Source organism: Cetorhinus maximus, chromosome 31 (genome assembly GCF_964194155.1).
Source record: "Cetorhinus maximus chromosome 31, sCetMax3.hap1.1, whole genome shotgun sequence".
NCBI classification, from domain to species: Eukaryota; Metazoa; Chordata; class Chondrichthyes; order Lamniformes; family Cetorhinidae; genus Cetorhinus; species Cetorhinus maximus.
In genome coordinates this window covers 14,835,144-14,859,029 of record NC_135909.1, presented here as the reverse complement: position 1 = coordinate 14,859,029, position 23,886 = coordinate 14,835,144, and the positions used below count along the sequence as shown (strand labels likewise).

Genomic DNA, 23,886 nt, shown 5'->3' with positions numbered 1-23,886 from the left:
AATGTCACAGGCAATGAGAGATAAACACCCACAGTTGAAAGAGACCGACATTTTCTCACGGCAGGGAGAGAGATTGTTGCAGGAATTTCGATTCCCAATGCTTCTTGTCAACACCCCAGTACAAGCTAAATGGTTTGCACACTGCCCGCTAGACTAAAAAACGAAGCTAGAATGCTATTTAATCATCGTAAAATTTTCAATCATATCGGCCTTGAAACATTGATATTCACGGTATTACAGGAAACGCCATAACTTGGGTCTGATGGTAATTTCAGATTTCCTTTCTGCATAACGCCGTCCCATACAAAAACAGGATTTAAACTCACGAGTGAGAAGCACAGTGGATGATCAGCCTTAAATTCAGATAATCATGGAGTGATGAACGACATTATCCCGACGTAAAACAGGCCTCGGAACGATTACATCAGTGATTTCAGACATGTCTTCCCAAAAAAGCACCGCGGTCACGAAGAACCCGTTAGTAAAAGTGACAACGAAGGTGGGATTTGAACCCACGCGAGTAAAGCACAATGGATTAGCAATCCATCGCCTTAACCTCTCGACCACCTCGTCACATGCGGTCTCCTTATTAAACATCCTTCCGTACTTTTTTGCATTCATGAACTGCTTGTTTCAGGTCCTGAATAACCATTCAGGTGTCTCATGTCGTTTGTCAATAAAATACATTTCCATCACATCAGGTAGGAACTGTTGTAAATCGACTAATGTGAATCACTTCAACACTTCAACATGTTTCTAGACAGTGTGAAAAGCCACCGCGGAAAGACCGAAACATACATTCACCTGGAAGAATAAAGAAACTCCTTCCGACTCACTGCAAGTACCGGAACACAACTGAAATGTGGTTTTTCACTCAAGACTGTAACTGACTGTAATCAGCCTCCGACTGAACCCACAAGGAGAGAGATGACGTATTCGATGCATTAGGAGAAACTTTGCGTTGGTTTTCTGTGTTGTGATTTATTTTCCGCAATGATTTCCCGGATGTTCAAACCTGGTCCTGATTTCCCCAACTGGCACCGCCTCGAGCACACGAATTAATGTATTAAAATGCTGGCTGGGCTCGTCCGAGAATTGAACCCGGGATCTCTCGCATATTAATTCACCACAAATCCCAAAGCGAGAATCATACCCCTAGACCAACGAGCCAGCTGCCACCATGAACGCATTCAACATATCCTTTCATTGCCACCCACAGGAAATTAACAAAATGCGAAATACTGTGGATGCTGGAAATCTTTTGGAATGTATTAGAAACCCTGGGGCCGACTCCAACCAGTGGAGAGTTTCCCTCCTTGTATAATTTGACTTCAGTTTTGTTGGGTTTCTCAGTGCCACACTCTGCCAAATGCTTCTGTATGGCCAACTGTAGTCACTGGCAACTCACACGCCTTGAGTTCAGCTCTTTTGTCCATATTTGGACCAAGGCTGCAATGAGGTCGGGAGCTGAGTGGCCCTGGCGGAAACCAAACTGAGCTTCAGTGAGCAGGTGATTGGTGAGTTAGCGCCACTTGATCGCACTGTCGAAGACACAGCAATGTGGTTGACTCTGAAATGCCCTCTGAAATGGCCTACCAAGCCTCTCAGTTGTAACAAACCACGACAATGTCACAAAAAAGGGAATGAAACCGGACGGACCACGCGGCATTGATATCGGCACCGTCAATCTCAGCCCTGTCCACCCTGCAAAGTCCTCGTTAGTAACATCAGGGTGTTAGTGCCGAAATTGGGAGAGCTGCTTCACAGACTTGGCAAGCAACAGCCTGACACAGTCATCCTCACAGATAATGTCCCAGACTCCACCATCACTATTCGTGGATATGCCCTATCCCACCGGCAGGACAGGCCCAGCAGAGGTGGCGGCACAGTGGTATACAGACGGGAGGCAGTAGCCCTGGGAGTCCTCAACATCGCCTCCGGACCTGATAAAGTTTCATGGCATCAGGTCAAAATGGGCAAGGAAACCAGCTGATTAACACGTACCGCCCTCCCTCAGCTGATGAACCAGTGCTCCTCCATGTTGAACACCACTTGGAGGAAGAACTGAGGGTGCCAAGGGCACAGAATGGCCTCCGGGTGGAGGGATTCAACGTGCATCACCAAAAGTGACTCTGTAGCACCACTACTGACCCAGCTGGACGAGTCCTAAATGACATCGCTGCTAGACTGGGTCTGTGGCAGGTGCTGAGTGAACCAATAAGAGGGCAAATCATAGTTGAGCTCATCCTCACCAATCTGGCTCCCGCAGATGCATCTGCCCACAACAGTATTGGTAGAAGTGACTATCGCACAGAAGTTGCAGAGACAAAGTCCCGCCTTCACATTGAGGATAGTCTCCATCGTGTTGTGTGGCACTACCACCATGCTAAATGGGATAGGTTTCGAACAGATCTATCAACTCAAAACAGGGCATCCATGAAGCACTGGGAGCCATCAGCATCAGCAGAATTCTACTCAAACACAATCTGTAACCTCATGGGCTGGCATATTCCCCACTATATCATTACCATGAAGCCAGGTTATCAACCCTGGTTCAATGAAGAGTGAAGAGGGCATTCCAGGAGCTGCACCAGAATTACCTAATAATGAGTTGTCAGCCTGGTGAAGCTATGACACAGGACTACTTGCGTGCCAAACAGCATCTGCATCAAATGATAGACAAAGCTAAGCGATCGCACAACCAACGGGCAGACATTAACTCTGCAGCCCTGCCACATCCAGTTGGGAATGGTGGTGGACAATTAAAGAATTCACTGGAGGAAGAGACGCCACAAGTATCCCCATCCACAATAATGGAGGACCTCAGCACATCAGCACAAATGATAAGCATTTGCTACAAGAAGTGCCGAGTGGATGATCCACCTCAGCCTCCTCCAGAGGTCCCCAGCATCACAGATGCCAGTCTTCAGCTAATTCGATTCACTCCACGTGATATCAAGAAACAGCTGAAGGCACTGGTTAGTGCAAAGGCTATGGGCCCTGACAATATTCTGAAAATAGTACTGAAGACTTGTGCCCCAGAACTTGTCACGGCCCTAGCCAAGATTTTCCAGTGCAGATACAACACTGGTATCTACCTAGTTATGTGGAAAATTGCCCAGGTATTTCCTGTACACAGAAAGCAGGCCAAATCCAACCCGGCCAATTACTTCCCAATCAGTCTACTCTCGATCATCAGTAACGTAATGGAAGGTGTCATCAATAGTGTTATCAAGCGGTACTTGGTTAACAATAACCCGCTCACTGACTCACAGTTTGGGTTCCGCCAGGGCCACTCAGCTCCTTACATCATTACAGCCTTGGTTCAAACATAGGCAAAAGAACTGAACTCCTGAGGAGAGGGGAGAGTAACTGCCCTTAACATCAAGGTCGGATTTGTCTGAGTGTGGCATCAAGGAGCGCTAGGAAAACTGGAGTCAATGGGAATCAGGTGGAAAACTCCATTAGTTTGGAGTCATGCCTAAGGCGTTCAGTCATCTCAGCTCGAGGATATCACTTCAGGAGTTCCTCGGGGTAATGTGCTCGGTCCAACCATCTTCCGCTGCTTCATGAACGACCTTTATTCCATGAAAAGGTCAGAGGTGGGGATGTTCGCTTATAATTTCACAAAGTTCAGCACCATTCGTGACTCCTCAGATACTGATGCAGTCCATATCCAAATGCAGCAAGACCTGGACAATATCCAAACTTGGGATGAAAAATGACAAGTAACAATCACGCCACATAAGTGCCAGGCAATAGCCATCTACAACAAGAAAGAATCTAATCACTGGCCCTTGACGTTTAGCGTTACCACCACTGAATCGCCCATTCTCAACATTCTGAGGGTTACTGATGAACAAAAACTGAACTGGGCTAGCCTTATAAACACTGTCGTTAAAAGGGCAGGTCAGAGACGAGGGATTGTGCGATGAGTAACTCACCTCCTGACTCTACAAAGCTTGTCCAGAATCTATAAGGCACAAGTCAGGAGTGTGATGGAATGGTCGCCAATTGCCTGGTGGCGTGCAGCACCCACAACACTCAGGAAGCTTGGCATCATCCAGGAGAAAGCTTGAATTGCAACACATCCACTCCCTCCACCACTGACGCACAGTCGAGGAGTGCGTAGCATCTACAAGATGCATACAGGAATTCACCAAGCCTCTTTAAACTGAAGGGTTCTGCTGAAGAGTCATGAGGACTCGAAACATCAACTCTTTTCTTCTCCGCCGATGCTGCCAGACCTGCTGAGTTTTTCCAGGTAATTCTGTTTTTGTTTTGGATTTCAAGCATCCGCAGTAGTTTTTTGTTTTTATCACTTTAAACAACACTTTACAAATCCACGACCACTACGGTCGAGAAGGGCAAGGGAAGCAGCTACATGGGAACATCGCCACCTGAGAGTTGCCCTCCAAGTCACACGCCATCTTGGCTACGGAATATATCACCTTTCCTTCACTGTCGCTCGGTCAAAATCCTGGCATTCCCTTCCCAGCAACACTGTGGGTGTACCTACACCACATGGACTGCAGCGGCTCAAGAAAGAAGCTGACCACCACTTTCTCAAAGGAAACTAGGGATGGGCAATAAATGCTGGCCCAGCCAGTGAAGCGCACATCCTGTGAATGAATAAAAGTTTTCCTGTCACCTTCAATCATTTATGAACATGCCCACAATTTCCTCCTGCTCTTGCACGCCCTTTGGGTGCACACGCTTTATTTTATGTTGCCTCTTTGCTTTCTTCGACCACAATTAATCTTTTCACATTTCCCTGGAAAAGGAAATCAACTGCAAAAGCGCTGGTTAGTCCACAGCTGGAATTTTGTGCACAGTTCTAGTCACCACCTTACAGGAAGGAGATAATTTCACTGTAGAGAGCACAGAGAGGATTTACAAGAATACTGCCAAAGCTTGAAAATTGCAGATACGAGGAAGGATTGGATAGGCTATTGTAGTTTTCCTTAGAACAGAGGAGGCTGAGGGGTGACCTAATTGAGATGTACAAAATGATGAGGGGCATGGATAGGGTGGACAACAAATACTTGTTTCCCCTAGCTGAGGGGTCAATTGTCAGGGAGCGTAGATTTGAGGTCATTGTTAGAAGGATTAAAGGGGAGACGAGGAAAAGCTTTTTCACGCAGTGGATGGCGAGCATTTGGATTTCACTGCCTGAACCGGTTCAACTCATTTAAAATGTACTTAGATCTGCACCAGGAGCACTGTAACCTGCAAGGCTCCGGGTCAGGTGCAGTGAAGTGGGTTCAGAATAAACGGCTAGTTTCTTCTTCTTCATTTTTCTATCCAGTACAGACATGATGGGCTGAATCACCTCTTTCTGCGCCGTCACTTTTTCAGGGTTCTGTGGTTCTCTCTGCCGCTTAACCGCCCATTCCACCAACCTGCCCACGTCGTTTTGAAGTTCTACTGACTTTCTATAGCTCTTCACGCAACCACAGGACGTCCAAAAACATTTTACAGGCGGTGAGCACTTTTGAAATGAAGTCACTGTTCAAATTGATGAAATTTTGAACCGTCTGTTCGTCAATGTCAGAAATTCCCATATTGGGATTGGAAACAAGTATCATTGGTGTAGATCTGTGGCGCAACCGATAGCGCGTTGGACTTGCAGTTGGTATAAACAGATACATTTAAACGTTGTGGGTTGGAATGCTTTAGATAAGTATTGAAGAAAGTCAGCAAGAGGTTTATCAATATTCTCAGAAAAGGGAAACTGCCGTCCCGAACTTCCTTCTATACAGGTCACTCCCCACTTTCCCATCTGAACCACTGAACAGGCGAAATCTCATCACCGTCTCAGGACAAAACAAAAACCTTTGAAAGATGCTGACCAGAGTCAGTCTGCTCAGCCCTCAGAATGGTTTAAAATTGGACATATACAGCCACCGCGGAAACTGCTTCCCATTACTGCTCAGTCATCTTTCCAGACTGTTCCTGACAGACAGCTCGAAACAAGGATGATGTGAACCTGCACCACTGAATACCAAGACCAACACGGTTATCACAGCTGTAATGAACAGCTCCTGATACAGCTTTAGATCAGACAGTGGAGGATTATCACAGGCGCTCTGTCAGACTGCATGTTCCTTCAGACAGGTTTCCAACTGGATACATGGAATGAGCGGCTGTGTGAACATTCGTGGTTCAGGGGGGATTTCTCACTGGCCGGACTGGAGTTCCCGTTCCATTCCCAGACATTACTCTCTCTGAATCCATTTCTGTCCTCTTGCTCATTTACACTTTGCATTGTTTCATCATTGGCGGCCACGTTTTCAGCTGTCTGAGCCTTTAGCGCTGCAATTCCTTCTAGAAACATCCCCACTTCACTCTCCCCCTTAATACCCTCTTAAAATCTATCAGTTTTACTAAGGTTTTGTTCATCTGGCCAAATATCTGACTCGATGTCGAATGTTGCTTGATCAAGCTCCTTTGAAGCGCTTTGGGGGGTTTTGTTAAATCACGGCGCTGCTGCTGGAATGGCTCGAATTTGGAGAAATTCACATACAGCTTCAATCTTCTTAAAGATTCACCTTTATTCTCTCCACTTGCTTTGCATCGAAAAAACATCTCCTATGAGGTGTTCAAAATGATGACCAGTTTACTAGAGTAAATAAGGAGAAACTGTTTCCACTGACAGGAGGGTCGCTAACCAGAGGACACAGTTTGAAGCTGATTGGGAAAAGAACCAGGAGCGGGATGAGTAGAATGTATTTTACACAGTGAGCTCATTGTGAAATGGAAGCTACCTGGGAGGCTGATGGAAGCAGATTAATTATTACCTTTCAAAAGATAGTTGGAGAGAAAAAAAACTTGAAGGAAGGGAATACTGGACAATGGGAACAGATCCCTGATCTAGGAGTAATTATATCGCTCAACCAAAGAACCAACGCAGGCGGAATGAGCTCCTTCTGTCCTTTATCATTCTATGATTTATGGATTAGAAATCAGTCCTACATTCTGTAGAGCAGGAAGGGTGTGAGAAGCCGGCATGGGAATTGATCCCCTGGGCACAGAATGGAATCGGTATAATTCTGTATTTTGTCAGGGATTCGAAACTGTGTAAATATGACTCTGTCTGTTTAAAAGTGGCTTGTTACCAATTCCAGATAATTGACGCTTTGCTTAAAAGGGATGTGTTATCAGTCAATGAAAAGGCTTATAATATAAAAACGGAAAATGCTGATAATACTCAGCAGCAACTGTGGAGAGAAAAGGAATTAATGTTTCAGGTTGGTGGCCCTTCATCTGAACTGAGGGAATATAGGAATGTAATAGGCTTGGAGCAAGGGACCAGTCCGGGCTTTGGGAAGAGGTTGAACAAAAGCGCAGGTTTGTAATGGTTTGGGGGCCCGGAGAGATTAAATTACAAAAGGTTTCACGGCGCCAAAGCCAAAGGACTGGAACAGGCAAAAAACAAAATGTGGCTCCAAATGAGGTGGGAATGGCTAAAGATCAGCCGCCCAATTGCAAAGTGAAGGAATTAAATAAGAAACAAAAAATAAAATGATAAACCTGAAAGAAACACATGAAACAAGAGGGAGGCTGAGTTTATAATTTAAAAATATTGAAGTCGACGTTGAGGCCAGAAATATGCAGGGTGAGGTGTTCTTCCTCGAACTTATGTTATTCTTCACTGGAACACTGCAGCAGACCAAGGACAGAAAGGTCAGAGTGGGAGCAAGGTGGGGAATTGAAATGACAAGTGACAGGAAGCTCAGAGTCAGGCTTGCGGATTGAACGGAGATTCCTCAAAGCGCTCGCCCACCTGAAGCAGTTGAGAACATATTGCGGCAGCAAATACTGTACATTAAACTGAAAGAAGAACAAGTGCATCACTGTTTCACTTGGAAGGTGTATTTGAAGCCTTGGATAGGAAGGTGTCATTAAAAGGGGAGGGGATATTAACTGAGTCAAGGATTTCACACTGAGAGAGAAGGAAATGATGATCTCACCGGCCTGAAATGCTAGTTCTATATTTCTCTCCACAGATGCTGTATAATTGTTGTGTTTTTCCAGCACTTTCTGATTGTTACTATTTCTGATTTTCAGCATTCGCAGTATGTTGCTTTTGTATCCAGTTTACTTTATGAGCTGTTTTCAGGGGATCCGGTTGCCTCGAGTCTGGCTCGGCCGACCGAAACTCCCCTTGTGAAGCTGGCAGTGAGCTGCCTTCTTGAAATGCTGCAGCCCACATGGTGTAAGTAGGTCCACAGCGCTGTTAGGAAGGGAGTTCCAGGATTTGAGAGGGCGATACAGTTCCAAGTCAGGATGGTGTGTAGCTCGGAGGGGAGCTTGCTGCTGTTCTCATGCATCTGCTGCCTTTTTCCTTCCAGGTGGTGGAGATCTCGGGTTTGGCAGGTGCTGAAGGAAAATATAATGTCAGGAGTGGGATTCGAACCCACGCCTCCAGAGGAGACTGCGACCTTAACGCAGCGCCTTAGACCGCTCGGCCATCCTGACTATGCCGCTCTGTTCTGCATAAATGGTTTTGAATTTCACATTCATCGCCACTGCTTTCAAAAACTTGATGTGATTTTCCTTTTTTCAGCACCTATCAGGTTCCTGTATCTGAGTCCCATCCTTCCCCAATCCGCCGGGGGCTGAGGAGCTTCTCATTGCTGCATTGCTCTGTTTGCTCAAATCAACAAAGACCCAATTCCCGCCCGACCCATTCCTCACACGAATGTGATGAGAGTGTGAGATCTGAGCGACGTGAATTGTCCAAATGGAGAGTTACATCCATGGCGACAGGAATATCTTCCACAGCTGCTTTCGGACCTGCTGAATATTTCCAGCATTTCCTGTTTCTGATTTTGTGCCTTCATTACAGGAGATCTTTTTACTGACAACCCAAAGCTTGTCTCTCGGGGCAGCTCCAGGCACCGCTTTCCTGTGACCTTTAAAGTCGGCTGTTTTCACACTCATCACTCTGCGCCATGGCTTTCAACCCCCGCGCAACTCACCCCATCCCGACCCTCACTCCCGCCCCCAGCCCCATCCACGCTCCCGCCCCTCACCCTCACCCTCACTCCCACCCCTCACCCCCATCCCCACTCCTGCCCCTCACTCCCATCCCCACTCCCGCCCCCCACCCCATCCCCACTCCCGCCCATCATCCTCATCCCTACTCCGGCCCCCCACCCCCATCCCTACTCCCGCCTGCTCAGGTCTCAGGTTTTATTCGTAATTCGCAAAGGCCCGGGGATCACAGAGTCTGTGAGGGAATATAAGGTGTTGATCCACATTCACATACAGGGAACTGTGACTCACTTAAGATGGACGGAAGTTGGTGTCCCTTCCAGATCCACTAGGAGGTCTAGTTACTGGAGCTGGGGGAATTTTTGCCATTTCTATCCCACAGGGAGTCGCGCCTCCCCGTTTGTCCCGCTGGGATGGTGATGGCTAAAGTGAGTGGCCGAGAAAGCGGGTGGTCCCCATGTCCCTCTTGGGCTTGTTTTCCCTCATCCAGCTGTGAGGGGGCGGGGGGTTGAGTTTGTGGGGTGGGGGCGGGATCTTGCTGGTTTGCGCACCTTTTCCTGTCTGTCACTGTGTGTGTCCTTATCGTCTCTACTGCTTTTCTGTGTTTTTTCTCTGTCTGTTGCATTCGGAGTGGTGTGAAGTACAATTGCGCAGCCAGGGTGAGCTTCCCAACACGTGTGCTCTTGATTAAAAATTAGTAAGAAGTGAATATTTGTTTGGCTACCGTAAAGTATTCAGCGGCAGGAAGGAATTACGGCTCCGTCGCAGGGCGGTGCAGCGAAGCCCACAGCACAGAGGCCGATGAATCCAAACCATCTTCTGTTCTTTTTGTTCTTATTCACACCAAAATAACCAGCGGTCTGTGACCGAAAAACATACCTGGCTTTGTCTGTACAGTGAATTTGTATCAACTTCTTACTTCCAGTAAACACTTCAATCTGCAACCAACCTCTCAAATCGTTTTTATTCACACTCGGACAGAAGTAGTAAATGCTACAAAAATATACCAGCCCAGTATTTCCTCTTTCTCTCAGCCCGTTTCAGGCCATGGTCCGAATGGCCTTTCCTTGTTCTCAATCACCCCAAGATGATCTGAATCGAAAAAAATAACAAAACATATCTCTTAGGCGGAAACATTGTTGCGGAGATTATACATATTAGCTGCAGTATGTCCGATCTACAGGACACCCTGCATTAACTCCTATGCGCATTTGGACAGCAGCGTCCTCCCTGATACATGTATCATCGAGAAGGACAAGATTATCAGTATAACGGGAAAAGCATCACGTCAAAGACACAGATAATCATTATTTGGAGTTTATTCATTCTTGCTCACTTATTAAATATACGGAGCTCCATTCCCAATATCACCATGAACTGGTAAGGCTTCGTTCCTTCAGGTTTGCATTAGAGACACATTGTACAAAACACTCTGTGAGTGTCTCTGGTTAATGATCTGATGATGCGCGGAACTCTCAGCTTTTACTCATTGATCTTCGCAAGAGTTGATCCAGTCTTGACGGTGACATGTTCTCTGGTGTCGATTTACTCGAATTCCTCACCTGATTTCTCTGCTGCCCAATGAAGTTCACACAGCAGAATTTTCAATAATAGCTTGACTTTTCCTAACAGGAATTCAGTCATCATATTTTTGAACAATTTTTCAAAGGATTTGCACACAGTCAGCTTCCAAGAACAGCAATGTGATGAAGGCAATATGATCTGTTTTGAAGTGATATTAATTGAGGGACAAATTCTGGCTCCGACATCATGGAATAACTCCCCCGCCCATCTCCGAAATTGTGCCATGGTATATTTTACGTGAGAAAGCAGATGGCAGCTCAGTTCAACATATCGTCTAAAAGCTGGCACCAGGAACAGCAAAGAATTCACTAGAGCGTGAGCCTGAATTTGTGGTCAGGATTCGGGAATGAGTTTTGAACTCACAACTTCCTCATCGTAAAAACCAAGGGAGCAGCTGACTGAATCATAGGTCACTGCAAAAGGTAAAAAGACAGAAGAGATTACACTCTGTAAGGAGAGCAGAAGTAGATTGTTAATTGAAGAGGTGTCACAGACAATGAGAGATAGACACCCACAGTTGAAAGAGACGGATTTTTTTTATCACGGCAGGGATAGAGAGTGCAGCAGGAATTTCGATTCCCAGTGTAGATAACAGAAAACGTTAACTTTGGGTCAAATATTGGACCTGATAAGGGGTCAGAGGCTGACTGACCTTAATGATAACAACTGTATCAGTCGGAGTCACACAGGGAGGGAGTGATCATTTCTGATTCCCACTTGTCTCCCAGGAATGAAGCAGACAGCATTACAACATTGAGAAGCTCAGAGTAACAAAAAAGGGAAACTCTTCAACCGAAGCTCCCTGGGAAAAATAAAACAACATCCGCTGTGATGTGTGAGTATTTTTGGTGCCTATATTATATCTCCACTGCCTGGAAGATGTTATATTTCATTATCACAGTTCACGTGAATTAGTAAAGATAGAACCAGGACTTCTTCAGTGCTTCCAACTGCTTGAAATTCTAGAAGAGGCAGATATGTTTCACAAATTGTGTAATGCCCCACAGAGTGGCAATAAAGATACATGACTATTTCACTCATAAACCACAATTTAAACCGAAACCCCATTTCCCCTATCGGACGGATGTGAACAATCCGACCAGACTATTTACAACAAGAGAAGCGGAGTCTTACCCGGAGTCCTGGGATCAATACTAATCCCTCAAACAGGGTCTCTGAACCAGATTATATAGTCATTGATCAGGTTGCTGCGGTGGGATGTTGTTGTGCACTTTCAAACAGCAATCTCACTTACCAAGACACAGCTCTGCTCCCGCACCATTGGCCGTGAGGTTTTAGGTCTTCCTGAGGTTGTAAAATGTGGTGGAAAAATTCAAGTTCCTCCCTCCCACCCGCCCGCTGGCCTCTCTTCCTCCAGCTCCGCCCTTCTCTAACTCCCTCCCTCTCTTCCTCGCTGTCTCCCTCCCTATCTCCCTCCCCGGCTCTCCCTCCCCCTCCCCGCATCACCCCGTCCCGCCCCACCCCGCCCGCACCCCCTCTCTCTTTCAAATCTAATTTCCTGTCTCTCGGGTCTGTTTTATCCCCAGGCTACCCGATGACCCCGCCCTCTGGGACTCTCAGGCCGGCCCGAGCTCTTTATCCGGCTCCATTCACAGGAAAAGTGACTTCAGTTCCCACAATTACATCTGTGCTCTCTGTACCCCTCTACCCACAAAACTGAAATTCAGGTCAATGCTAACATGAAGACTGCGGGCTGCGGTTTCCGCTCCTGCTGTGTGAAACAATTCGCTATATGTGTGTACTGTGAGCAGAAAGAAATTGCTGTACTTTGTAAACATTTCTTACTGAACTCACTGGCATTCTGCTTTAACAGGACTAGTTTGAATCTCTTGATATATTAGCAAAATGCTAAATGAACTGCATTTGAAATTTAACCGTATCAGAAATTGCACTAATATTCAGTTGGTCTGTACTCCACTGGACTGATGAAAGATCAACTCCTGTGTCCAATCAGTAATATATGCAGCCACCGAGAAAGAGGTTTAACAGAGAGGGAAAAGCCCGGTTGATTGGATTTGGTTATTGTTATCAAAACCATCATAGGACTGATTTTTCAGGATTAATATTCCCCAAAACTGATGGAAGAATTTGGGGAAATATAGAAAATGCATGGGGTGACAGGATTCTCTGTGTATCAACAGCAGTTACTGGTAACTGACCGGTGGATGGGGTACTAGTATTCAACAGGAAATCGTTAATCGTGAGAGGAAAATGTTCTCAATAAAGGAATGAGCCTCGTTTCAGTTCCCTTCAGGGTTCGTTTTTCGTTATGAAGATTGGGAGGAGAAATTAACTTTGACTGTTAAGAAAAAATAGAGTGGGTGATGATTTGTTTGGTCCAGGATTAGGAAGATGTGAATATAGGAACGGACGGAGACTGTTCTCCACTCAATCCTGTTCAGCTCATGACTGGTCTGTATTTGAACTTTATCCATCCACCGTGTTTTTATAAACCTTAAAATAATTGCGAAACAAACAAACAATCAAAAAATATCAGATGCAGTTCCTAAATGTTCGAATTGACGCCCAGGTTCAAAACCACTTTGCGGGAGAGGGTTGCAGATTTGCACGGTCCTTTGTGTGAAGAAACCTTCCTGATATCACCCTAGATCGGTTTAGCTCAAATTTTAAATTAGGCCCTATTGTCTTGTAGAAATGGAGATCGGAAACTCAGCCCCTATTGCTCGCTCTCTCTCAGCACCATTCCCCTGAATTTTTCTGCTCTCTGTAACTCTTGTTGGCCCTTGAGCTCCCTCCAGGAGCTGGTTAGTTCCAGAAATTAAATCACAACTCGGTCCCTTCATTTAAACCAATGACTGCTTCTTTAAGGAAGTTCTTCATCCCGATTTATCGAGTAATTTGATGGAACATACGAACAAAGAGCAGGGATTGGCCAGGAAGTTTTCCGAAGTTGTAGGTATGGGGTCAGACTGAGAAACAATGCTTGACGATCGGGAATACAGGATGACGAGGCCGCGACAGATTGAGACAGATTAGACAGTGAGAAACAGTTTCTATTGGTGCAAGGCACCGGCTTTAAACGAACCAATGTGGACATGAGGATTCATCTTCCCTGGTGAGTGGTGAGGGTCTGGAATGCACTGTATGAGATATGTGGTAGAGGCAAAATAAAATCGGGGCTTTCATAGTGGAACTGGACAGCCACCTGAAGATAAAAGTTTACATGGCTATGGAGACAGGGCTGGGGACTGGGATAGCTGAGTTTCTGCTGAAGCATCTCAGGAGAGACAGAGGGCAGAATAGTCCCCTTCTCTGTTGTAGCTATTCTATGTGTATGTGTGTGAGGTTCATTCAGGACCACTTTGTCTCTGGAACAGGGTTTGAATGTGTAATTCATTCTCCATCTGTCGGTCTCTGTGGATTAATTCTTTATCACTTTGTCCCCGGGACAGGATTTGTTTTCGGGATTAATCGGGGATCTGTCAGTTTCTGATGATGTGCCTGTGTGTATGATTCATTCTGTATCATTCTGTCCATTGAATACTGTGAGAGTGTGCGATTCAATATGTATCAGTCAGTCACTGATGCCAGGCCTGAGTTAATGAGTCATTCTGGATCTCTCTGTCTCTTGCTCGCAGTTTGAGTGTGGGATTCATTACGTATATGTCAGTCCCTGAGATACTTTGCAAATCTGGATTCATTCAAACCAGAATATACCTCACTGAAACTGGGCCATTTGTTCTAACAGGTAAACTGCCCGACAAGATCCTCCACCTAGAATACTTCATGTAACATTTTCTGTTTATCCCTGAAATTCATTCTCCCTCCTATACTTATCTAGACTTCCCTTAAATGCAGTTTATCTAATCGTCTCAGTAGCTCCAGGCGATAGTTGGCCTGTAACTGCTGCCAATTCAATGGGAATAAATTAATTAATCATGTTTCCTAAATTGTATTTCATATTTGCGTTTCTATGTCTGCCCCATCACATCACAAAATCCTCACATTGACCTGTTTCCGCGACACCGACAATGTGAATTTCTACAGCACATTCTGATACAGTGAAGTTGACAGATCAGAGACAACAGAGGAGACTTGTTCATATTATTCGTGAAGGGGCAGTTGTAGAAATACTATGGACAGAGAAGACCTCTTCTTATATGTATTATGTAACAAGCAGTGGTTATCGTCTGTCCCTCGATACGAGGATGACAACCACTCAGGGCAGTGAGTTTCTGCCATGGGTCTTCATGAGAGTGAACAGGCCGATTCTCGGCCCACAGACCTTTGGACACATGGGGACAGGATGTCCCACGAGGTAGTGAGATCCAGAGAGCAGGATCTGCTTCCTGTTACTTCTTTTAGCCGCCGTTCTGCCTCATCATTGAGACCTGGGGACTCACAGCGCGCTGCAGCTTGGGGGGCAGGTTTTGGTCATTTTGAATGATGAGAAGCAAGTTCCTCGGAGTCATTAATATGAATGCTGCAGCGTTTGAATTAACGTTTCAGAGTGTCTTTGGAGCATTTTCTTTGTCCTCCCCTGGAATGTTGTCCATTTGAGAGTTGAGGAAACAGGACTTGGCGGATGCGACGCTTTTCGATTATCCGGACACAGTGTGCAGTCCATCCAAGTTAATGTTTCAGGAACAGAAACAAAAATACCTGGAAAAGCTCAGCAGATCTGACAGCATCGGCGGAGGGGAATACAGTTAACGTTTCGAGTCCGAATGACTCTTCATCAGTTGCACCTCTGTATTGTTAGTCCAGTGACAGCAGATTCAGCTAATGATCGAGCCGCTTCATGAGAAGATTGGAATTCACCCAAAGCATTTTATTAAACCGACTGATGCACAGCTTTTGTTCCAGTTGGACACATCAATCATTTAACGAACCTGATCAGAAAAACAAAATTAATTAGAAATTAATGCACAAATTAACAAGAGCAGACATTTTGAGAAAGAGCCCTGCCATGTTCGGAAGGAAACGCAGAACCTTCAGTTGACGTGTGAGACCGCGGTTTTCAGGAAGTTAAACAGATTTCTGTATAAAACGACCACGGCAGGACTCGAACCTGCAATCTTCTGATAACCTCTTCAAACACCACCGAAGTCAGACGCCTTATCCTTTAGGCCACGCGGTCAGGTAATATGATACTGGATCTGATGCTAGTGTCATGTAAATAAATATCGTGGTTGTATATTTTTCAGTTTGATGTTTGGATGATCCGCTGAATCCCAGATCCATAGCCTCAGGGTCTGAGTTTGACTCCGTGTCTTTCGTTGGAAAATAAGGATTGGGAGATCGGGAACTCAGTTCCTATTGTCCGCACCCTCTCCTCATCATTCTGCTGCAGTGTTTTGAATCTCACTCATTCTCTGCCTCGTGGCCTCCCCTCAGCCACTGCTAAATTCCAGAAAATAAACCACAGAACAGCCCCTTCATATAAACCACGAACAAAGGAAGCCGTTCTTCCCGAACTAATGAGCAATTTGATCGCGGTTTGCGACATGTTAAGGCGATAGTGTCAGAGAGAGAAACTTCTGCGATGGTGGGAATTTCGGAATTGGGGGAGGGGGAGGGGTGTGGGGGCGTTGGGGTTCAGTCAAAAAACAAGACGTTTCCGGAGTGAAATTAGGAAACATCTCTCTCAGCAAAGGGTCCTGGAATTTCAGAGACCCCATCGGGAAACAGCACTTTACTTTTAAATCTCAGTTTTATAGACTTGTGTTCATCAAATATATGATGGATCAGTGAGAAAATGGGTATTTATCTGTCCCGGTTTATTTGATCCTTGAAACATTATTGAAGACATTGAGTTATGCATTCACTGTAATCGAACCCAGGTTTCTTTGATGAAAAATAAGAATTCTACCCCTGAATCACCAATCCGCCCATCATGCTGAAATCAATTTATTTCCCTAACTACAAGATCACTGCACTAAAACAGAAAGCAAACTGAAAGTCACCTGAAGAAAAGAAAATAATTTAGGGACTGTGACGCTGTTACAGAATCGGCAACTTCGGGAATCTAATCCGAGTTTCCCACGTCCTAGTGACGCATTGTGCTCCTGAACCAGCAATGCACAGGTTTGGACGGATTTCATAACTTTCAAACTATTTCCTAATCTGATTATCAAAGTATCACTTCCCTTATGATTGATCTACAGTCCCTCGTTGTTCAAATCCCACATCTGTCTTTCGGTATTTTTAATCACTCCACAGACAGAACTTTCAAGAGGGTTTAGAGAAAGTAAATAAAGATGAATTGTTCCCACCGGCGCAAGGGTCAGTGACCAACCAGGGCAGATTTTAATTCATTCGAAAAGGAACTAAAGACAACGTTTTGAAAAGATTTTCTCGAAATAAATTTTGAGCATTTGGATGGACTGCCTAATCTGCAGGCAAACGCACGACTGCTATCATATGGAAGTGCAAAGGCAGCAGACACATGGGAACACCAACACGTGGAAGTTCCCCTCCAAGCCGCACATTATCCTGACTTGGAAGTAAATCGCCATTCCTTCACTGTCGCTGGTTCAAAATCTGGGAACTGACTCTCTAACAGCACAGTGGGTGTACCTACACCACAGGGACTGCAGCGGTTCAAGATGGCAGCTCACCGCCAGTTTCTGAAGGGCAATTGTGGATGGGCAATAAACGCTGGCCTAGCCAGCGACGCCCACATTCGGTAAATAAGTAAATCAGCACCCACAATATTTTTGTTGCTGTTGTTATTTCTGTGGAGGTGTTTACCTGGATAAGGAAACAGCTCTGATCAGCCCTTTGACAGAGAGCCGAGATTGCGACTATGAAGCCTGCGAGATCAGACTCCAAAGTGTGCAGGGAATGAGGAAGAGCGAGAAGGAGGGAACATCCTGCGTTGGATAGATTTTCTCGAAAAGAAAACAAAGGTTTGCTTTTCTTCAGCTGTTTTGACAACCACACGATTTCACAACGACGCGTGACAACCACTGGAGAACTTCTCAAGTGTGTTCGGCATTTTAATGTAGGAAATTGGTGAAATTTCCAACCGTTTGTTTCACATTGTCAGGCTGCATGTTCCTTCAGACAGGTTTCCATCTAGACACATGGAGTGAGCGGATTTGTGAACGTCAGTGGTTCAGGGGTAGATTCCTCACTGGCCAGACTGGACTTCTGGTTCCGTTGCTTAACATCACATTTTCGCTTTCTGAATCCAGTTCTGGTCTCTGACTCATTCATGTTTTTAATCGTGAAACTGGGTTTACCTTGGCGTTACAGATCTAAGATAATTGGTAAAAGAATAGCAACTACTGTCTATCTGTCTCCCCTTACACAAGTTTACAATTCATAGTGCTAAAGACCAATAAGTAGGCAAGCAAAATGTGAGCAGAATGTAAAGTGTTTGTAAATGAATAAAGATCGCTTGAGATGGTGGACAGAAGTTTGGTACATACAATAATGTGGGAATATGTGAGGATCACCACTTCGGTGGGATAGATTAAAAAAAAACAATATTCTTTAAATGAAGAGAGATGGCAGAATGCTGTGCTGCAATGACATTGAGACTTGGGTGTCCTTGTACATGTATCACAAAACAAAGCTACATTGCAGGTACAGCAGGCTGTTAGGAAGGCTAATGAGGTGTTGGCCTTTATTGAAAGGGGAATGGAGTATAAACTCGGGCATTCTTGTGATAACTGAAGAGGGCGTTGATGGGACAAAACTTAGAGTATTGAGTCCTGTTTAGGTCTCCTTCTTTAAGGGGGGAGATACTTACATTTGAAAGAGTGCAGATTTGCCCTGAGAAGATGGTGCTGAGCTGCCTTCTTGAGCCACCGCTGGGAGTGTTGACATTGACTTTGGTCCTCAAGCCCTGGATTTATATTTGACTCTATAAACTTGCGGCTCAGAGGTGTGAATGTCACCAACCGAGACACCCTGTGCAGAAGTAATTTATCAGGATGAATAGCTGTTGTTGGTTTGTTAGGAACTAAAAATACAAAGATGACTGAGAACAAAGGTTCAAAACAGCAAGATGAAGCATTTCAATAAATAACTCTGCAATGTTTGCAAATAAAACAGCACTTTAAGCGAATGAGTGGGAACGTGGTTTGATTTCATTGAGTTGAAACTGATTTCTTTGTGAAATGACCATGAATCAATTTCAACATCAGCACTTTGCATGGATCAACCAATGAATCCATGTCTCCCAAGTTCTCTGTCAAGTGATTCTACTGCCTGTCTTATACTATTGACAGAAGATTGAAGGTTGTTGAGTGCACTTGCTAGTTAAACTAGGTAACTACATAGGTTAGGTTCAGATGGATGTTGCAGTATGAGGTGTTAAATAATTGCGTTAAATGATGGCCAATTGCCATAGGAAGGTGGGATTAGAAAGGGCACCTGAGTGTCCTCGGGCTGGCATGGACAAGATGGGCCGAATGGCCTCCTTCTGTGCTGTAACATTTCTATGGTTCTGTTTCGATGAATGTTTTGTTCCAGGAAACTGCCACTTCGTCACATCCTGTCCCAGGAAATTCCAACACTTACTGCCCTGAGAAACTCACTTAGACACTTGATCACCAATTGATCATAGTCTTCACTAACGTCCCCGATTCTTTATGGGATCATTGAATCACAGAACATAATGAGAACATTCGGCCCGTCTGGACTCGGCTGGCCCTCTGAAAGAGCAGCTCACCTGCGGCCACTCCGCACCATTTTCCCTGTAACACTGCTCAATTTTCTTTTCAGATCAAGATCAAATTCACTTTTGAAAACCTCAATTGTCCCTGCCTCCAGCACAATCTCAGACATTGCATGCAACATCCTAAACACATGCTGCAAGAAAAAATAAAATTCCTTATGTGGTAATTGCTTTTTTTGTAAATTAATTTAAATCTGGTCCTCTTGTTTTGGATCATTCCATCAATGGAACAGTAAAACCTTATTTACTCTGTCCACACACCTCGTGATTTTGAATACCTCTATCAAATCTCCTCTCAAACTCCCTCTCTTCAAGAAACACATTCCCAAATTCTCCAATCATTCAATGTGAATTAAGTTCCTCATGCCTGGAATCTGTCTCACTAATGCTTTCACATGCTTGCTAAATTGTGCTGCACAAGATTAGATACGATACTCTAGTTGAGGCCGAGGCAGTGTTTTCTACAGGATTCACATAACTTTATTGTTTTTGTACTACATGCTATATTGATGAAGCCCATGACGTTGGCTGTTTTACTGGTCATTCTCTCAACCTGTCTTGTGACGATAAATGATTTATGCACATATACACCCACATCCCTCTGTTCCCGCAAGCCCTTTAGATTTGTAACCTTCATTTCGTGTTGCCTCTCCCTGTTCTTTCTACAAAAACAAATGACACCAGGTTAGTCTGCAATAAATTTCACCTGCTAATTATCCGCCCATTCCGTCAACATTTCTAGATCCCTTTGGAATTCTACACTATCCTCCTCACAGTTCACAGTGCTTCTAACTTTTGTATCATCGGCAAATGTTGGAATTGTGAGCTTACAACAAGATCTGGTTGATGAATTACCGGAAGGGCAGGGGCCCTGACACTGGACACAAGAAATAGGAACAGCAGTAGACCACACGGCCCATCGCACCTACCCTGCCATTCGATGGTATCATGGTTGACCTTGGGCCTCAACTCTATGTTTCCACCATTTCCCGATATCCCACAAGTCCCCGAGAGACCTGGGGAGCTCCACAAGATAACTTTCTTCAGTCCAAAATGCAACAGTTCACCACAAATCTTTGGTTCCCGTCACTCAGCTCATTTCGTATCTGTGCTGCTATTGTCCCTTCTATTCAATGAGCTCTAACTTTCCTCAGAAGTCTTTTGTCCAGCACTTTATCAAATGCCTTTTTCAAGTCCATTTAAATCACGTCAAGGGCTTCACCCTCATCAAAATTCTTTGCTGTCGCATCAAAAAAAAAACTAACTGAAGTTAAGTAACACGATTTGTTCTTACCAAATTGTTAGGAAGTAGAGAGGTTTAAGTAAATTATACTGGTATTTGCAAATGTTAGGAAAGAGTTTTAGCTTTAAAGTTTAAGTTTGATTTGTATTTCTGTATGTGTGTTAAGAAAGGTCAAATGGAGTTTTAGTTTCGTTTTAAAAAAGTGCTTGCATCTCTAATCAGGTTTACGACTTATGAAGTTAAGCAAACACATCAGTAGAAGAATTGGGCTGTTGCCTAGCAACAGGGAGGCAGAGAGGCAGGTCCCTCCCACAGACACACACACAGAAGGAGAGAAACAGCAGTTTTGATTTGGAAGCTGCGGACCTCGGTTGGTTTTTGAAAGTTGCTGCCGAGAGAGACTGGAAAAGGGGGCAGATAGTTAGTCCCAAGCGAAAGAAAAATCCCAAAATCCAGGGGAGTGGAAGAGGGGAAAATACGAAAAAGACCTTCTTGTCAAAGGAAGGATGGGAACCTGGAACAGGTCCTGTTAATGAATTTAAGAGGAGGGGCAGAGGGAATGGCTTCAATCCTCGTGTGAAAGGCGGAGCGCAGTGAAACTGGTTGACTCACGGCTTGACAAGCTTCTGTGGGGAGTTGAGGAGTGATCCATAGCATCTGGTTATGGTGGTATCTGTCACTTGGTTTCAGAGTCTGGTGTGCCTTACCACAGGGTGCCTATTGATACATGGATTGTGTAATTACTGTGGAAATTAAAGAATAAAATAGATTTTGCAACTTGCGTTATCCTTACAAATTTGTCTCCACCTGTAAGGTTATAGTTGTGGATGAAAGTGTATTGTAACATGGTTCATCTTTTCTCATTGAATAAATGTTTTATTTATTTTCTGGTAAAATTTGATCAGCTGACTCCTCTGACTCTGTTCAGTAGTTACTTTCCATGTATTTAAACAAACAAATAAAAGTTAGAATCTATCAAGCTGGGCTCCACTCTGGGTTTAGGATTGTCCAGGGGTAATCACAGCTGGGACCATAACATAATCCATGCTGCTTTTACATATTAATGTGCATTTTCCCGAGGTAATTTTCATGTTGTTGGGAATTTTCCTTTCTGAAAGGTAGCTCACCACCCAGGTTAAACTGGCTGCCCTGTAGTTTCTGGGCTTATCCTTACACATTTGTTTGACAAGGATGTTACAATAGCAATTCTCCACTTCGCTGTCACCAAAGCGAGTCTAAGGAATATTGGAAAATTCTGGCCAGCGTCCCTGCAATTCCTGCTCTCCTCCCTCAGTATTCTGAATGCACCTCGTCTGTGTCTGGTCCTAAACAACTTTAAGCACATACAGCATATCAAATACTTTCTCCTGAAATTGTTTATTACCTTTACACTAAAATATCGATCGAGGTGAAACGGCTCACTTTCTGCTCAGTACAATTCCTAGAACAAAAACAAAATATGATCAAATCAAATTCACACTATGGGGCTACCAGACCTGGCCGTCTCAGAGAAGTTTACAATTCTCTCAGAGAATACAACAGCCGAATGCATTCATCCAGAAAATTGGGTCGTCTAATTAGTGTTTTCGGGTAACATTACAGTGCGATTAAGTGGGCAATTGTGTTTTTTTTCAAATTGCCTTCATGTGTGTTTCATTGATGAGTTCTCTGCAATGGTGGGTCCAGTTCTGAAACTTACCCCTGATATAAGTAAACCGCTCTACCTCGACTCACTGCGAGTTTTATACGATGCACTGGGCTACTGACACGACAAGTAACAACTCGTGAGAGCGCGCATGTAACTTGTAACAGAGACGGCTCACATTCTCCCTTACGAAACGTCCCATAGCGAGAATCACACGGCCATACCAATAATGTAACTGTATGTATATAACTCAGCCAATATAGACATTCATTGGCACCCAAAAGATATCAACCATTCTTTCAGAGCGCTCTAGGTAAAAGAGAACATTGAAGAAATACATCAGGCAGTGTCTAGGCCAGGCAGTATCCATGGAGACGGCAAGAAAACTCAAGTTTCAGTTACACTCATTCTCTTCTTGGGATAAATTAACTCATTCTCTTATTAGGATAAATTAACCGTCTGATTACATGAGCAACAGTTTCTTCATTTACTCCACCTATTTTGCAGTGATAATTTGGTTATAATGACTTCTCAGGTTCTAAAAACTCGCCCGGGTTTAAGTAAAACCCGCCTTTTCGCTCTTAAAAAATATGCATCACAAGTGGTAACACACGAGGGCTCGTCCGGGATTTGAACCCGGGACCTCTCGCACGATCATTTAACGAAATTCCCGAAGCGAGAATCATACCTCTAGACCAACGAGCATTCCACAAGTAAGCGAGATAACCGCAATGTGCATTCATTGTCCTCCAGAGTGCGTGAACCCTCTTTTGGGTTTCTGTCGTAACACCAGAAAACAATTAAGAATTACACCTCATGGCAGGCAGCAGCGTGGACAGTGAAAGGGTGTTCACGTTTCAGGTCGATGACATTTCATCAGAACTCAGCAATGCTAGAATTGTGATCAGTTTTACACTGTAACTCCTGACACCGAGCTGGAACAGGAACTCGGCACCCACTCAGTCTGCCGGTGCGTGCGCCGTTCCTCCCACCGCTGACGACCTCGTTGTTCAGCCGTTGACGGTCGCCCACTTGCTGCCTCCCACTCACTCCCCTGCTCCCGAATGCCAGGTGCACAGACCCGGGGCCCTCGCCATCTCGCTCGCTGCGCTATATGCCAACACTTATGCCGCACCTCTCGCTACCCGACTACCAAGCCGCTCACCTCCCACTCGGCACCTCCCTCCTGACTCTTGTCGCCTCCCATCTCATCACAAGAACTGAGGAGATGGTGACAAGCAGAACAGCAAGTGAGGCGGTGAGGGGTAGGGAGCAGGCCGGAGAGCGGGAGGTTACTGAGGCGCCGAGCAGTCCGGCAAGCGAGACGGTGAGCAGGACAGGGACAGAAGTGCCGAGAGAGGCACACAAGAACAAGAACACGAAAATCAGAAGCAGTAAGAGGCCACTCAGCCCCTCGAAGCTGCTCCAGCATGGCTGATCTGAATGTGGCCTCAACTCCACTTTCCTGTCTGCCCCCCATAATTCTTTACTCATTCCTTTGTCAAAAATATCTCCAACTCAGCCTTGAACATTTTCAATGACCCAGCCTCCACTGCTCTCTGGGGAAGAGAAATCCGCAGATTAATGTCCCACCGAGAGAGAGAGAAAACAAATTACCTTCTGTCAGCCTGAAATGGGAGAGCCCGATATTTTTAAACTGAGTCACCTGATTGTAGAGTCCCCCACAAAAGGAAACATAGTCTCAGCAGCCACCCTGTCAAGTCCCCTCAGGATTTTATATCT

At 44.9% G+C, this 23,886-nt stretch overlaps 3 non-coding genes across 3 annotated transcripts; all 3 read right to left on the bottom strand.

Annotated features, from left to right (window-relative positions):
* Positions 1-491: 491 nt before the first annotated feature.
* Positions 492-573, bottom strand: trnas-gcu (transfer RNA serine (anticodon GCU)). Its single transcript has one exon. It is a non-coding gene; the product is annotated as a tRNA-Ser (tRNA).
* Positions 574-8,398: 7,825 nt separating this feature from the next.
* On the bottom strand, positions 8,399-8,481 carry trnal-aag (transfer RNA leucine (anticodon AAG)). The gene has a single exon. It is a non-coding gene; the product is annotated as a tRNA-Leu (tRNA).
* Positions 8,482-15,616: 7,135 nt separating this feature from the next.
* On the bottom strand, positions 15,617-15,706 carry trnar-ucg (transfer RNA arginine (anticodon UCG)). Its single transcript is given in 2 exon segments — positions 15,617-15,652; positions 15,670-15,706. It is a non-coding gene; the product is annotated as a tRNA-Arg (tRNA).
* Between the last annotated feature and the right edge of the window lie 8,180 nt (positions 15,707-23,886).